This window comes from Hyla sarda, chromosome 1 (genome assembly GCF_029499605.1).
Source record: "Hyla sarda isolate aHylSar1 chromosome 1, aHylSar1.hap1, whole genome shotgun sequence".
Taxonomy (NCBI): domain Eukaryota; kingdom Metazoa; phylum Chordata; class Amphibia; order Anura; family Hylidae; genus Hyla; species Hyla sarda.
Genome location: NC_079189.1, coordinates 333,638,915 through 333,655,113, shown reverse-complemented (window position 1 = coordinate 333,655,113; position 16,199 = coordinate 333,638,915). Strand labels below are relative to the sequence as shown.

At 44.5% G+C, this 16,199-nt stretch overlaps 1 protein-coding gene and 1 long non-coding RNA gene across 3 annotated transcripts in view; one reads left to right on the top strand and one right to left on the bottom strand.

The window, feature by feature from the left end:
* ADAMTSL1 (ADAMTS like 1) overlaps window positions 1-16,199 on the bottom strand; it is a 956,942-nt gene that overhangs the window by 359,501 nt on the left and 581,242 nt on the right. The window lies entirely within an intron of this gene.
* The window catches only part of LOC130273270 (uncharacterized), a 133,239-nt gene that overhangs the window by 10,067 nt on the left and 106,973 nt on the right, over window positions 1-16,199 (top strand). The gene's annotated exons all lie outside the window — the stretch shown is intronic.

Here is a 16,199-nt window from a genome sequence, read left to right as displayed (position 1 = left end):
CCTGCACCAGTTTTATGCTACCCCAACAGCATAAAACTGATCAAAGGTTCCCCTTAACAGCAGTTAAATATATTAAACTACAGTTAATTAAAAAACAATAATCGTCCCTAAACAGATCGTCCCTAGAGGATCTCCACTGACTCCAGTGTGCCGACAGGAGGAGGAGCCTGGAGCAGTGAGGAGGCAGACAGGAGAGACAGTGAGTGTCCTGTCTGTACTTCTCCTGTACAGACTCTGTAGCCTCCGGACCTCTGATCACTGTGCAGCTGTCAGTCTCAGGACTGCTCTGTGTGTGATGCTGCAGCTGAGGTCCTGAGACTCCTGACAGGCTGAGTGCCTGCTGCAGTATGTGTAATATGACTCAGGCAGCCTGTCCTCCAGCCCCTGCCGGCCCACTGCGCGGCCAGCCTACCAGGAATTTTGCCGATATCCCGGTAGGACAGCTACCTTGTTTATAATGTGGCTGTCAATGTAGTAGCACGCAACATACACGCCACTCTGCCTTCTCCATTGCAGTACAATGGATTCAAGCAAGGAGCGGAGGTGCAGTGGCAGCAGAGAGACATGCATCGTCCCATGCTCCTTCATAGTAATCAATCTTATGGACAGGAATTGTGTCCCGTCATAAACAAGGACAGGTGATTGGGGGACAAAGCTAGATAATTGGACAACAGTAGGACACAGAGGCGCGTCGGTATATCGGTAGGTCAATCACTGCAATGATTAAAATGTTGCTATAAAGTTTTTAAAGGTGGACCACTCCTTTAAAGGGGTACTCCGGTGGAAAACCTTTTTTCTTTTCTGTCATGACCACAGTGCTCTCTGCTGACACCTCTGTCCTTTTTAGGAACTGTCCAGAGCAGCATATGTTTGCTATGGGGATTTTCTCCTGCTCTGGACAGTTCCTAACATGGACAGAGGTGTCAGCAGAGAGCTGTAGTCGTGACAGAAAAGAAATCCAAAAAGAAAAGAATTTCCTCTATAGTATACATCCGCTAATAAGTACTGGAAGAATTAATATTTTTTAAAAGAAGCAATTTACAAATCTGTTAACATTTCTGGCATCAGTTGATTTTAAAAAAAAGTTTTCCACCAGAGTACCCCTTTAACTGCATATGTTTTTCCAGATCCATAGAAGAAAAATTATAGAATAACTCAATCATTTGTATTTCTAAAAGAAATACTGGTGCAGATCTAAAAATGCCATTATCCGGCAGGTTAAAGGAAAGTTCTTACAGGTCTTAGGGTGCATTCACATCACAATTTTGCCATACTGTTTTTCATCAGTTTTTTTTTTCCAAAGAATGTATGCCCTAAAAACCGACAAAACTGTATGCAAAGGAGAGCTCTGAAATGAAACTGCTTATGGTTTGACACCATATGCAGTTTGAATTTAGAGGTCCTGTTGCATCAGTTTTTGTAATAAATGTATACTTTTTTTGGTTAACACTTTAGTGCAATAAAGTTTCAATTGCAAGGAAAGTAGGTGTGGTTTGCCATGTACAAGAAAAAAACGTATTCCAGAAACCCTCTATGGCCCTGTAGACACATCCGTTTTTCATTGATTTCAATGGTTCATATATGGTTTTTAAACAGGACACAAAACCATAGTAGACTGCAGTTTTGTGTACGGTAAAAAAACACACAAAACTGTACACGACCAAAAACTTACACAACCGGATGCATCTTGTTGCATACTTTTTTGTATCGGAGGTCTATGTGTACGGTTTTCCATATGGTGGTATACGGTTTTCCTATACAAAACAGTATATGGGAAGACCAGTATGCACTAGAGCTGTAAGGCCTTACTGAGCTTAGGCTGGGTTCACACTTTGCTTTGAGCATACGGTCACCGGACTCGGCCCACATCTCAATTATTTGAATGAGCCGACCGGAGTCAGATAGGGACCGCAGTATCCCACGGTTTTAGGTCTGGTCAGAACACCGGATATGGGGCAAAAATTAGCTGACTGGAGTCACCATCTGACTCCGGTAGGCTCATTCAAATGAATGAGATTGGGGCCAGATCCAGTGACCGTATGCTCAAAACGTAGTGTGAGCCCACCCTTACTGAGCTGGAACTTGGCTAATTGATAGACAACACACTATAGCTTCAGCAAGAGAGTTTTCATTTGTAGCAACAGAAAAATTATAAAGCTCCTTCAAGATGGAAATCCAACAAAAAGTATGGTAAAAGATGTTGGTTGATCCCAGCTGCGAGAGATTAACCCAAAGTAAATGTGTTCTGTGCAACAAGCAGATACTCAATTTTATAGTTCCCTTTTTTGCCTAGGAAACTGTTAGTGTCCACTCTTACCTGGTCATGGAATGGCTCATGCCACAGATCGAGGAAGATCTGCCAAACATAGGGGGAGATTTATCAAAACCTGTCCAGAGTAAAAGTTGCTGATTTGCCCATAGCAACCAATCAAATCGCTTCTTTAATTTTTCATAGGCCTTTTCAAAAATGAAAGAACCAATCTGATTAGTTTATACAGGCAACTCAAGAAGTTTTCCACTGGACAGATTATGATAAATCTCCCCCATACCATCAGCAGGATGGTGCACATTCACTTCTCCAGTTGGATGTTCACCAATACCAGAATGAAACTCTATTAGAACATCGGATCGCCTGCACCAGAAACAGTGAATCACCAATGTTGCACTTGCCTCCATGGCCAGCAAATCTAACAGCCTGAAACTTCTTTTTGTGGGACTACTGGCAGAACTCTGGCCACCATGGCCACAGGATCTTAAAGTGGTACTCCCTAGACATCGTATCCCCTATCCAAAGTAATAAGATATCTAATCACAAGAGGGGGGGGGGCGGGGTACGGCCACTGGGACCCCCCACGTTCTATGGGCTGGCGCCGCGTCGTTCTGAACACAGAAGCTTGGAGCTTCCATGTTTGTGACATCACACCACACCCCCTCCATTCATGTCTATGGGAGGGAGCGTGATGGCTAGTTCATAGCCGCCACACTTCCTATCATAGACATGAATAGAGGGGGAGTGGCGGCTATGGTCGCCCGTTATCCGGCATGGATGGATTCAGCAGCCGTCGGATAGCAGTTTAATGTGCCCTGCTCAATGATACTTACATGTCCCTGCCACTCCGGGCCGTAATTTTGCCTCTCCTCTGCTGCCCTGAGCCGTCGCTCTCTGTTGCCGTCATCACGTCGCCGCTCACATGACGTAGCGATAGGACAGCAGAGGAGCAGCAAAACATTTTTTTTGTCATGTCTATTTTCTAATTTGCAACAAAATAGAAACCTGGGTGACCATCTTCAAAGTGTGGTGGCTCCATAATTTTGTATAGGGGTTACGAGTAGAGATGAGCGAACTTACAGTGATTCGATTCCTCACAAACTTCTCGGCTCGGCAGTTGCTGACTGTAGCCTGCATAAATTAGTTCAGCTTTCAGGTGCTCCGGTGGGCTGGAGACTCTCTCCTAGGATTGTATCCACTTTTTCCAGCCCACCGGAGCACCTGAAAGCTGAACTAATTTATGCAGGATAAGTCATCAACTGCCGAGCCGAGAAGTTCATGACAAAATGATTTACTGTAAGTTCGCTCATCTCTACCTATGAGCTCTAGTGTTCAGCTTGTGAAGGTCTCCATTAAAAACTTTTCTGTTACTACTAGAAAATATGTCAAACATACAAAGCTATTATTATCACTATTTGAACTATATAAAGTATCTTATTTGCTTTTATTTTAGAGGAAGACTTTAAAGTAAGTAAAAAGAATGCTAAATATAGTAAAAAGTAATGCTTCTCATAAAATGTCACTGCCAGATGAGGTGTGAGATTAATGAAGTCTTAGCTGAAAAAGTGTCAATCAGACGTTTCTTCGTTTAAGTTTCTAGTGTCATTTTTATTTAAAAAAATTTATTTAATAGAAAAACGTTTCTTCTATATCACTTCTGTAGCATATTAAAATTCAATTGCTATACAATTAAGTCGGTATAAGTATGAAATTCTCGTAACCATTCTAAAGGAGACATAACAGAATGCAAGCTCACGTGCTGAAATCCTGGAAACAGTCTGCTCAGGTCCTTTAAACAGTCAATAAACAAAGTATTTTCACATTGAACTTGACTTTGGCCTCACGCACACAGTTATATAGACTGCTATAAATCTGTAATGGAAGGCCTCATGCACAGTAACATATTAACATATTATTTCCACTATCACCAAGAAAAAGACAATTGTGGCATGGTTCACCAGATATTCTCATCATGAAGCATTCTCAACTCCTTAATATGGGGTGTATGGAGAGGCCATATTGAGTGGCAGTGACTACATAATATAGACCCTCAGTGACGTGCATAGTTTTATGTGGCTTTGATTTCATGTCTAGATATTTTATTAGCAGCACTACATACCTTATTATGGAGTTAGTCTTCATAAGAAGCAGTGCCATATAGTAGGACTCAGGATAGATGCACACAGGGTCTGTATTTGCAGCAAATGCATAGAGTAGTACACAAGGTAGATGTACACTGTTACGCCGAGCGCTCCGGGTCCCCGCTCCTCCCCGGAGCGCTCGCAACATCCTCGCTACGGCAGCGCCCCGGTCAGATCCACTGACCGGGTGCGCTGCGATACCGCCTCCAGCCGGGATGCGATTCGCGATGCGGGTGGCGCCCGCTCGCGATGCGCACCCCGGCTTCCGTACCTGACTCGCTCTCCCTCGGTCCTGTCCCGGCGCGCGCGGCCCCGCTCCCTAGGGCGCGCGCGCGCCGGGTCTCTGCGATTTAAAGGGCCACTGCGCCACTGATTGGCGCAGTGGTTCCAATTAGTGTCTTCACCTGTGCACTCCCTATGTTTACCTCACTTCCCCTGCACTCCCTCGCCGGATCTTGTTGCCCTTGTGCCTAGTGAAAGCGTTCCCTTGTGTGTTCCTAGCCTGTGTTCCAGACCTCCTGCCGTTGCCCCTGACTACGATCCTTGCTGCCTGCCCCGACCTTCTGCTACGTCCGACCTTGCTTTTGTCTACTCCCTTGTACCGCGCCTATCTTCAGCAGTCAGAGAGGTTGAGCCGTTGCTAGTGGATACGACCTGGTTACTACCGCCGCAGCAAGACCATCCCGCTTTGCGGCGGGCTCTGGTGAACACCAGTAGTAACTTAGAACCGGTCCACTAGCACGGTCCACGCCAATCCCTCTCTGGCACAGAGGATCCACCTCCTGCCAGCCGGCATCGTGACATACACATTGGCCCTCATTTACTATTCTAAACCCGACTTCTTTTGTCAGGTTTTTTTGGTACATCTTTGTCTGCGCCATGTCGCAGACATCGTGCGCCAGTCTGCGACATGATGCAACATTTTTTCCCGACGGACCCGATGTGGATTCTCCCAAACCCGAAAAAGGGGCGTAACCCGACATTTCTGAGCTTTCCCACGTATTTATAAAGGTTTCCAACCCGAATTTGTTGAATTGTTGTGGATTTTTTCCCGACTACTCAGAGGAGTTGGAAACCAAAACCAACAAAACCCACGTGCGACAAACAGGATGGGACATAATAATAAATACCAGGGGAAAAATGCAGTCGGGTAAGAAAGCAAGATAGACTTACAACCCGATTTTCTAAGTAAATGAGGGCCATTGTCTGTGCTTGCTGCAGAACCAAAGGGTAAAAGACATGGTAGATTCTCACAGGTTCTGTGCTTACAGCACTGTCACAGGGTAATACCCAGGGTCCAAACATGCAGCAATACCATAGAATAGCACATAGGGTCTGTGCTTACAGCAGTGCCATAGCGTAACACACAGGGTCTGTGCTTTCAGCAATACCAAACGGTAGCATGCAGAGTGGACGCACAAAGGTTCTGTGCTTGCAGCAGTGCCATAGGCTAGGACAAGTGGCAAATGCGCAGAAGGTCTGTGCTTGCAAACATGTCATAGGGTATCACACAGAGAAGATACACACAAGGTCTGTGCTTGCAAACATGTCATAGGGTAGCACACAGAGAAGATACACACAAGGTCTGCGCTTGAAGATATGCCATAGGGTAGTATGGTGTCCCAGCACTAATGGCTGTTGCGGACTGCTTTGGGCAGCCTGGGAGCACAACTATTGGGCCGACCAAGACACTGATCGTTATATTAATTATGTTATGAACTTTATTGGGAAGTAATATATTTTTCTAATAAATTTTGCTGTTGCTCTAATGGTATGTTATTAATGTGTTATGGTACCCTTTAGAGAGGAGCTGGGTAAACCTCAAGTGACCCTGCCTGACAATGGGAACCCTAAATTCACTCCCTTTTGGTGTAGTGGGGGAGGAGTTACCCCAGTTTAGAGTTGAGTTTCATCTGAGCCACAGTGTGGTTAAGGTGTGTTGTGTGTAGAAGCTTCAAAGGAAAGACCAGATCAAAGTTATTCAATCCGGTCATTCTGCAAGGATCACCCTTATGGTGGAAGTTCATGTCCTGGTGGAGAAGGCCACAATACATTGACAGAACCCTAACTACCAGGATCAATCTACCCATCTTACAAGTCAGTATCAATTCATTTGGTGAAAACACCACCAAAGTCCCAGCAAGGTAACAGGGCTCCCACTGGGTCACGCTGCATCCTCTCACCCAACACCAGACTGTCTGTGTAATACCATCTGCACCCTGCTCAGTAAAGACAGCTATCAGTAACCTGACATTGGTGTGTTCATTTACTCCCCATGTCTGGCCCAGAAGAAGCTGTCTCCAACCTTGGACTGTGTGTAGGATTACAGTGCCGTGGCGTCACAAAGTGATAAGGTATTTCTCCTAACACCCCGTGGCTACCACAGTAGCACACAGAGAAGATACACACAAGGTCTGTGCTTGCAGATATGCCATAGGGTAGCACACAGAGAAGATACACACAAGGTCTGTGCTTGCAACAATGCCACTTGCATAGATTATAAATCTGTGGTCAGCAAAATCTTAATTCGACAACAGGAAAATGTATATAATGTTTGCGTATTTCTATTTGTTACAAATAAAAAGCTTCCACAAAAGCAGGATGCAAGATAGAAGCTCTTACATAAGTGTTGTTTTCAGAAAGATCTTCCAAAATTGTTTAAGCATGAATAATCTCGTAAACTTTAATTGGGCATCATAAAATAAAAATTATAATGCTTTAATTTATAAGCCTTTCCCCCTAAACCTTCCACAGGTGACTCATGTACTTTGGCAATCTATTAGTCATGCATACTATATTTTCTCCTGATTTTTCAGCTGTATTTTCCTCTCAATCAGTCAAGAAAAATAACAGAGAAGAGAATGATTATTCCATGAGACTGTATATTTGAAAAATACTTCTGAACTATACTGTAGGGATTAACAGTATAAAAGAGTGTGGTATTTACTTTTAAAGGCATCTCACACATATTATTGTTCTTACAAGAGTCTTTTATTCAAGCTAATACACTAATACTTTACAGTATAACATGTTTACTATTAAACTAAGACGAGGTAATCGCCGTGTTCGGGCAGGTTCTTTTTCAAAGGGAGTTCTTCCTGCCATTCGGCAAAACGCATATCAATTCGAGTGGCTAAATGGATAAGTTTGCTCAGGATAGTCGGAGAATCTCATGCAGCGAGAGCATCCTTGATTCTAGAGGAAAGTCCTTTTTAAAAGGTAGCACACAGGGCCTCGTCGTTCCAAGCAAGTTCAGAGGCAAGTGTGCGGAACTGAACGGAGGAGTTCCCATGGCAGAGGTTCAGAAGAGCTGTCTCGGTAGAGGAGGCTCGCGTGGACTCTTTAAATGCATTTTGGAATTCTTCAAGGAAGGCCGACAGGCTCACAGAGACCGGATCTCTACGATCCCAGAGAGGAGTAGCCCAGGCTAAAGCTTTTCCAGACAGTAGACTGACCACAAATGCAACTTTAGTATGCTCCATCAGGAACAGATCTAGATGGATAGAACACTGTGTCACAAAGCCTCTACACAGCTTGGGATCTCCCTCATACTTAAAAGGCAAGGACAAATGAAGCTTGGTCCCGGGAGAAGTTGCAGACACAGGAGGAGGCTCAGGAACAGGTGGCTGCTGCTGTTGCTGTTGTTGCTGAGAGGCAAGAAGTTGTTGCCCCATAGCTGAGAGTTGATTCAGTTGTTGCGCCTGACGGGCTAACTGCTGCGGCTGTTGAGCCACGATGGTGGAAAGATCCGAGACATCTGGCAAAGGCACCCCAGCGTGATCCATGGCCGGATCTTACTGTAACGGGTCACGGCAGGCGGTGAATCCTCCGGGCCTGTGGATGATGACGTGAGCCATGCCAGGGATCAGAGTCTAAGGTACCGCTGGTTTTCACCAGAGCATGCCGCAAAGCGGGATGGTCTTGCTGCGGCAGCCAGCACCCAGGTCACTACCCCTGGCACGACTCGTCCACACAGGTTGCTGGGATGTGGTGTGGCACAGAAGGAAACTGGCAAGACGTGGTCAAGGTAGCAGTAAGTCAGGGCAGGTGGCACAGGTGCAGGGTCAGATAACGGAAAAAGGATCTGGTACACAGAAATCAGGAACACAGAAACGCAGTAGCTTTCTCTAGGACACAAAGGCAACAAAGATCCGGCAGGGAACAAAGGGAGGAGCTGATACCTAAAGACAGGGTGCAGGTGTGAATACTTAATTAAATGGGTACTGGCCCTTTTAATGTAAGAGCTCCGGCGCATGCGCACCCTATGTGGCGGGGGCACCCGCACCAGGGCTGCAAGGACAGGAAGACCAGGGAGGTTGGTGACGGGCTCGGATTCGCATGCGGGTGCATCCCGCGATACGAATCCCAGCCCCGTGGCAGCTTGGACAATACAAGAGATCGCTCACATGGAGCGCAGATATTACAGTCACAATTCTAAATATAAATACATATGCATTTAGCTTCTAGCTGGTGCTGTCATTCATTACATTATAATGTGAAATCATCTAAAATGTTTCCTTTATTCTTGTGTTGCATAAATCAATTATTCAGAGTACTTTTCTAAAGCCATACACCTTATATAACTGCTGACCGATGTACTGTTTTCAGGATTGACCATCAGCCTAATATATCTGGGAGCTCACAACTATTCCCTGATGTCTACCACTGGGTGAAAGAAAGGTCGAACATGTTGGATTGCAACATAACCATCCTTTGTTCCTCCCATTCCATATTGAAACATTTGTGCATGTTTATGGGAGGAAAATTTAGCGGTCAGCTACAGTACAACAAATACTTTCTAAAGGAATGAATGTAAGAGCTGTATGAAAAAATATTGGCAGTGATAAAAACATATTCAGCAAGTGACCTGGGCTCTGAATGTGACTGTATAACAAGGCATGTGTAAAATGATAGTATTGGCAGATAGATAGATAGGCAACACTTAAAATAGACCATAGTGCTAAATTATAAATTATAGATTTAAAAGTCACTAGAGTAACAAGTAGGAAACAATAAATATATACCCATAAATAAGCAAATCAAATACACAAACACACTACTATTTAAAGGAGAAGTCATCATGCTCAATGTTACTAAAAAAAAACATATCCCCTATCTGCAGGATAGCGGATAAGTTTTAGATTGCTGAGGGTCTGACCGCTGGGGCCCCCTTTGATCATCTGTACAGAGCCCGGCTCTACCGCAGAGCAGTGCATGTCACGACCCCCGCCAGAAGCCGGGATGGCCACCTCCCCTCCATATATCTCTTTATGGGAGAGACGAAGATTGCCGAACGGCTCTCTCATAGGGATATTTGGAGGAGGTATGGTGGCTCCCACTTCGGGTGGGGGTTGTGACGCGCCGTACAGACGATCGCGGGAGGCCCCAGCGGTTGCACACCCTGCGATTTAAAAATTTTTTCCCTTATCCACAGGAAGCTGATGTAAATTGTTGTGAATTGCATTAGGAAAAGATATACAGCATGTGCCATTTGTAAAGAATTTTTTTATAACATTTCCCACCTTGTTTTCTATACATGAGCCACAAACAGCAGCATTGTAATTGTAAATCATATGTACAATTCTGACTTTCTACACATCTTGACGTATGAGAATATTTCATATAACCTTAGGTAAACCTATACCCATATCTATTTATAGCTAGTGGAGGTCTATAGCACAAGTCTGGGATATACATCTTTATACTACTCATTCAACAGAAAGGCCACTTCAGCTGTAAAGCCCCCTATACTTCTGGTAAGGGTTAGCAAGGGGAAAGAAAAATCCAAAAGTAAATCTTACAAACATTACAAACCTTTAACAGGTTCACCAGCTGACAGAGACCTACCTGAAAACCTGGACAAAAGGATTTCAACAGGAAACTGCAACTCCCTCACTTACTCCCAGTGCATTAAACCATAATCTCGGGGTCCCAAATGTACCACCAATATAATACAGTCTAGTGTCTGTTTTTCTTTCTATCAATCCCTAGACCCATAAGGAATGCATTGGTTTTGTAATCACATAGGGGGGAATTTATGATACTCTGTGCCTGGTAGGCGTAAATTGTGGTGGAGAGCTACATAGCTCAGAGTTGGTGTAGATTTTTGATGCTGCAGCATGGGCAGCCTTACATCTGCCTGGATTTATCCAGATGTGTGCACCTGTGCAATCCTACATGGAAATACCCCCCATACTGGCAAAGAAGCAGTTAAGAAATCGTCTCCTGTTTCAAGTATTAAAAAAAAAAAACACATGGACAAGACATATTTTAACTGGGCACTGTCCCCAACCTTTTTTTTTTTTATATGTTGCAGTACTTATGTACTACAACATATCTCTAATATAATTTCATTTTTTTTTAAATTAAAATACTGTATTTTATATTTGAAAACCGGCCACTGGGGTCTCCCTCCCAGTGGCTGGCTGCAGCCTGCTGTGATGTCACGACTGAATTAAAACCATTGCCGGCTGGGCAATTGGTCCTAATTAGGTCAGGCTGCGCTCGCTCCTTGCCTGTCAATCAGACAGGCGGGAGCGAGCCCTGAGAACAGAGGGTGCGCGCATTGGCTCCCTGGCCTTGCAGGCACCCTGTATAGATGAGCTAAGGGCAGAAGTCAGCCCCCTGCAGGCATCAGTGACGTCACGCCTGCTGGGGAAGTCTGCCTGGTAAGTGAGCACACTACCAGGCAGACAAAAAGGCATTTCTAAGATAGTAAAAAAAAATTATTAAAGACAGGGAGGGGGTTAGGGCTACATGTGCAATAGGCAGGGACAGAAAAAAAAAAAGGATGGTGGGAGCTACTCTTTAATATTTTTTCTAGATTTTAATCAATCAATTTTTCCATTGAAAATATTTTAAAAATTATTTTTGAAGGGTTTTATCGTAACACATTGTGCTCTTTTTACTACCAATTTTATAGATTTTTTTCTTCCATTTTTAGTTTTATTGGTGGCAATGTGTGAAAATTTATAGCTGTTTATTTTTTACATTTGCAAGTTTAAAATAAAGTATAGGAGTGTATCTTACATAAAATCTTGGGTTAACACGTTCGCTACAGCAATAGTTTTTGTTGGAGTGGTTGGTATTTTATTGTATATGGTTTATTATTATTTTTTTCTGTAAGTAATATATACATATTATTTAACATAATTTGCCCCCCACAAGTTCTTAAAAGACCTCTGGAGGTCATTTATGTGTTATTTTTCTCTTCTTATTTTGCACTGTAACTGGAGCATCTATGTGCTGCTGCCTCTATTTACTACATAGCACTCATTGAGGAGAGGATTGAAGCTGTCACAAGGGGGTTCTGTCAAAGGAGAAGACATAAGTCACAGCCAAGGATCTAACCTGCTGTAAAGAAAATCTGTCATCATTGTCACCTGCACTAACCTGATGGTACTGACATGTATTGCATGTGACACTGATGATAACCATACTTACCTGATGCCATTCCGTGCTCTGGTTCTCCTGCTATTTTCCTTTTGAATCTTCCATTTTGGGGCTGACAGTGCATGGGCGGAGCCTTCTGATGTCACACTGCTGTTTGCTTGCAGCAGGATCCAGTAGAGAACAGCAGAGGTGATGTCAGGAAGCTCAGCCCTTGCTCTAAGTCAGCCCTGGAATGGACGATACAGAGGAAGATGGCGGGAGAACGGGAGCATGGAATGGGATTATTTAAGTATGGCTGTCATCAGTGTCACCTGCACTACCTGTTTGTACTGACAGATAAGTGCCGGTGACACTGATGACACTTTTCCTTTAAAGGGGTTATAAAGTATTAGAAAAACATAGCTGCTTTCATCACAAAACTACACAACTCCTGTGATCAGGTTGTGTGTGGTATTACAACTCTGCTCATTCATTTGAATGGAAGGAAGCTGTAATGTCACAAGCATACTGAGGACAAGAGTGGCGCTGTTTCTGGAGGAAAGCAGCTATGTTTTTGTTATACTGGATAACCCCTTTTAACCTGTGCCATACATTTACAAGCCCTGAACCACACCCTATACATGTACAGCATGCGGTCATGATCAGGTTAATGATTGTAAAAACAACCGTGGAAACAGACATACATCCCATTACCCCCCCCCATTTGGTGCTTAATATTTAGCAATAGTTACATAGATATATTCCTTTGCAGTTACTGTGTTTCTAAGTTCTATTTGGTGGAAGAAGCCATATAATCTGAAAGCCATTTAGAATTGGCTTTTCATAAAGTTTTAACTAGGCATGTCCAATGAGAAAATATATATGAAAACAATATGCCACATGCAACCAAATATGTCATGACTTATTTCCCTATAGATTATGTATGAAGAAAAAAATCTTTGTGTTTCTCTGTATAAATCTGCAGGCATTTTGGAGGTTCATTATGGGCTCATAGATCTCTATGCATGCTGTGTTATGGATACTTATAATACAGATCCATAGAACAGCGGAGTGCATGAAGTGCACCATAGTACACTGTGGGAAGTTCGGGTGGTGATTAAGAGTTGATGGGTTGGACTTACCTGGATTTCTGCCATGCTGGGGAATGCCCCCTGGGCACTTGAGCCTCATCAATATTAATATGTTCATAAAAATATCTAATCTAATAGACAGGACTAATAAAATAAAGACATTGGCCCCGATTTATCAAACTGTATGAGAAAAAGTAGAGTGATTTCCCCACAGCAACCAATCAGAGCTCAGGTTGTTGGCTTGCTAGCTGAGCTGTGATTGGTCGCTATGGGAAAATCACTCCACTTTTTCTCTCACACAGTTTGATAAATCTGGGCCATTATGCCCAGAATCATGATGGCTAGCCCTATCTCGCCATGGGATATTTACATTCCTGCTTTTCTGCTTTAAGGTTAGGGCCATGCAGCAAATTTGGTCACGCAACACAAAGTGCGCAACGTTGCACCTATTGTGAGTACCGTATATACTCGAGTATAAGCCGACCCGAGTATAAGCCGAGACCCCTAATTTCAACCCAAAATCCCAGGAAAAGTTATTGACTCGAGTATAAGCCTTGGGTGGGAAATACATCATCCCCCCCTGTCATCATCCAGACCCGTCATTAACATCCTCATCATCATCACCGCCTGTCATCATCCAGACCCTCATCATCATCACCTGTCATCATCCCCTTGTCATCATCCCACACATCCCCCCTTCATCATCCCCTTGTCATCATCCCCACCCCCCCTTCATCATCCCCTTGTCATCATCCCACACATCCCCCCTTCATCATCCCCTTGTCATCATCCCCACCCCCCTTCATCATCCCCTTGTCATCATCCCCACCCCCTTCATCATCCCCTTGTCATCATCCCCACCCCCCTTCATCATCCCCTTGTCATCATCCCCACCCCCCTTCATCATCCCCTTGTCATCATCCCCACCCCCCTTCATCATCCCACACCCCCCCCTTCATCATCCTCTTATCATCCCACCCCCCCCCCTTCATCATCCTCTTCTCATTATCCGCCCTCAGTGGTCTTCAACCTGCGGACCTCCAGAGGTTTCAAAACTACAACTCCCAGCAAGCCTGGGCAGCCATCGGCTGTCCGGGCTTGCTGGGAGTTGTAGTTTTGAAACCTCCGGAGGTCCGCAGGTTGAAGACCACTGCGGCCTTCGACATCATCCAGCCCCCTCTCACCCCCCTTTAGTTCTGTACAGTACTCACCTCCGCTCGGCGCTGGTCCGGTGCTGCAGGGCTGTCCGGAGAGGAGGTGGTCTGGTGGGATAGTGGTTCCGGGCTGCTATCTTCACCGGGGGCGCCTCTTCTCCGCGCTTCCGGCCCGGAATAGAGGCGTTGCCTTGACAATGACGCAGAAGTACGTTGGCAATGAACGTACCTCTGCGTCGTTGTCAAGGCAACGTGACTATTCTGGGGCCGGGCCCGAAGCGCTTAGAAGAGGCCTCCCCGGTGAAGATAGCAGCCCGGAACCACTATCCCACCGGACGACCTACTCACCGGACAGTCCTGCAGCACCGGACCAGCGCCGAGCGGAGGTGAGTACTGTACAGAACTAAAGGGGGGTGAGAGGGGGCTGGATGATGTCGAAGGCCGCAGTGGTCTTCAACCTGTGGACCTCCGGAGGTTTCAAAACTACAACTCCCAGCAAGCCCGGACAGCCGATGGCTGCCCAGGCTTGCTGGGAGTTGTAGTTTTGAAACCTCTGGAGGCCCGCAGGTTGAAGACCACTGCGGGTGGAGAGTTCACTCGAGTATAAGCCGAGGGGGGTGTTTTCAGCACGAAAAATCGTGCTGAAAAACTCGGCTTATACTCGAGTATATACGGTAAATGGTGGTGTATCCAACATAGTGGAACAAAAATGCAATACTTGCTAAAAAATCCATCTTTAGTGGATTTTTGGTCACAGGTTACAAGACTTTGTCACCATTGTCCTTAATGTAAGTCACATGCATTGTACGCACCATATGATGAGACTCTCTGTAGCGTGACATGTGTCGCAGTGTAGCCCTAGCCTAAGTATTCCTCTTTGACTGTCACAGGTTTGCTTACAGCTCAGTTTTTATAGTGTCTTCCACTATAAAATGGACAAGTAAGTCAATGTTTTGTCCATCTCTCACCTTCTAAACTTTAAAGAAAAAGTGGTCAGATCTCCGTATTGTATATAAAAGTGAACAATGTTGTCTGCATTGTATAAAGTTTCTGCATGGTATACACGTCACTATAATGTAATTCAGGCCTTATATGTGTCTGTGAGTATGTGTAGGTATTTTCTGTTCAGATTGTATTTTCTACAGTACCCAGTGCAGGTACTGAGAGCTCTGCTGCTTGACTTGTTTCTGGGCTCATGATTCTAGTCCAGGGAAACAAGGTCATCATATTATGTAGTATATTTAGTGGGATTTTTCTGACTTGCTGTAATACTAATCCCATCACCTTGGTGCCAAGGCGTCTGTTGCACTTTGTGGCACTTGACATTTTGGCATTGTCAGGGTTATTTAAGCGCTATGTGTTTGACATGGATCACTACAGCAGACAATATGTTTCTGTGATTCCAAGGGTAAGTTCACACAGAATATATTTCATTTGGAGAAATACACAACCAAATAAGGCATAGGCTTGGATTTCTCCTGTGGATGCCACTCTTTTTGCTGGTCTTTTTGTGGGCTGATCTGCATATTGGCTTTAACAATGCATGTCACTTATCCATTCTAATATATATTCTGCATGTAAAAAATGATGTGGCGTAATTCACAGGACAAATAGGGGGAGTTTCTAAGACCTGCGTTTTATCTGCAGATTTATGTAAAAGTTCCTGCCCTGTCAGCTGCGCTGGATTTATTGAGAGGCCCTTCACGTGCGGCAGCTATACTCCAACCAATCAGTGAGCATGGCGCAGAGCAGCAAAATGTTATGACATTTTCGTGAAAAGCATGTTTTGTGATGCAAATTCTGATACATGCCCCTTAGAGCAGGGGTCTCAAACTGGCGGCCCTCCAGATGTTGCAAAACTTCAACTCCCAGTATGCCTGGACATGCCCAGACAGCTATTTGCGGCAGCTAACGGCTGTCTGGAATGCTGGAAGTTGAAGTTTTGCAACATCTGGAGGGCCACCAGTTTGAGACCCCTGCCCTAGAGTATGCCTGCAGAGAAAGCTGTCAATCACAGAGTAGAACTGCCCACTTGACTACATAGCCCAATTTACATGAATAAATGACAATTCATCCCAAAACTTGTCTTAATGAACTATATATTAATGTGCTCAGCTCCTCCTGATCTATATTATAATACCTGCAGATTGGACTACACTTTAATATAACAGGT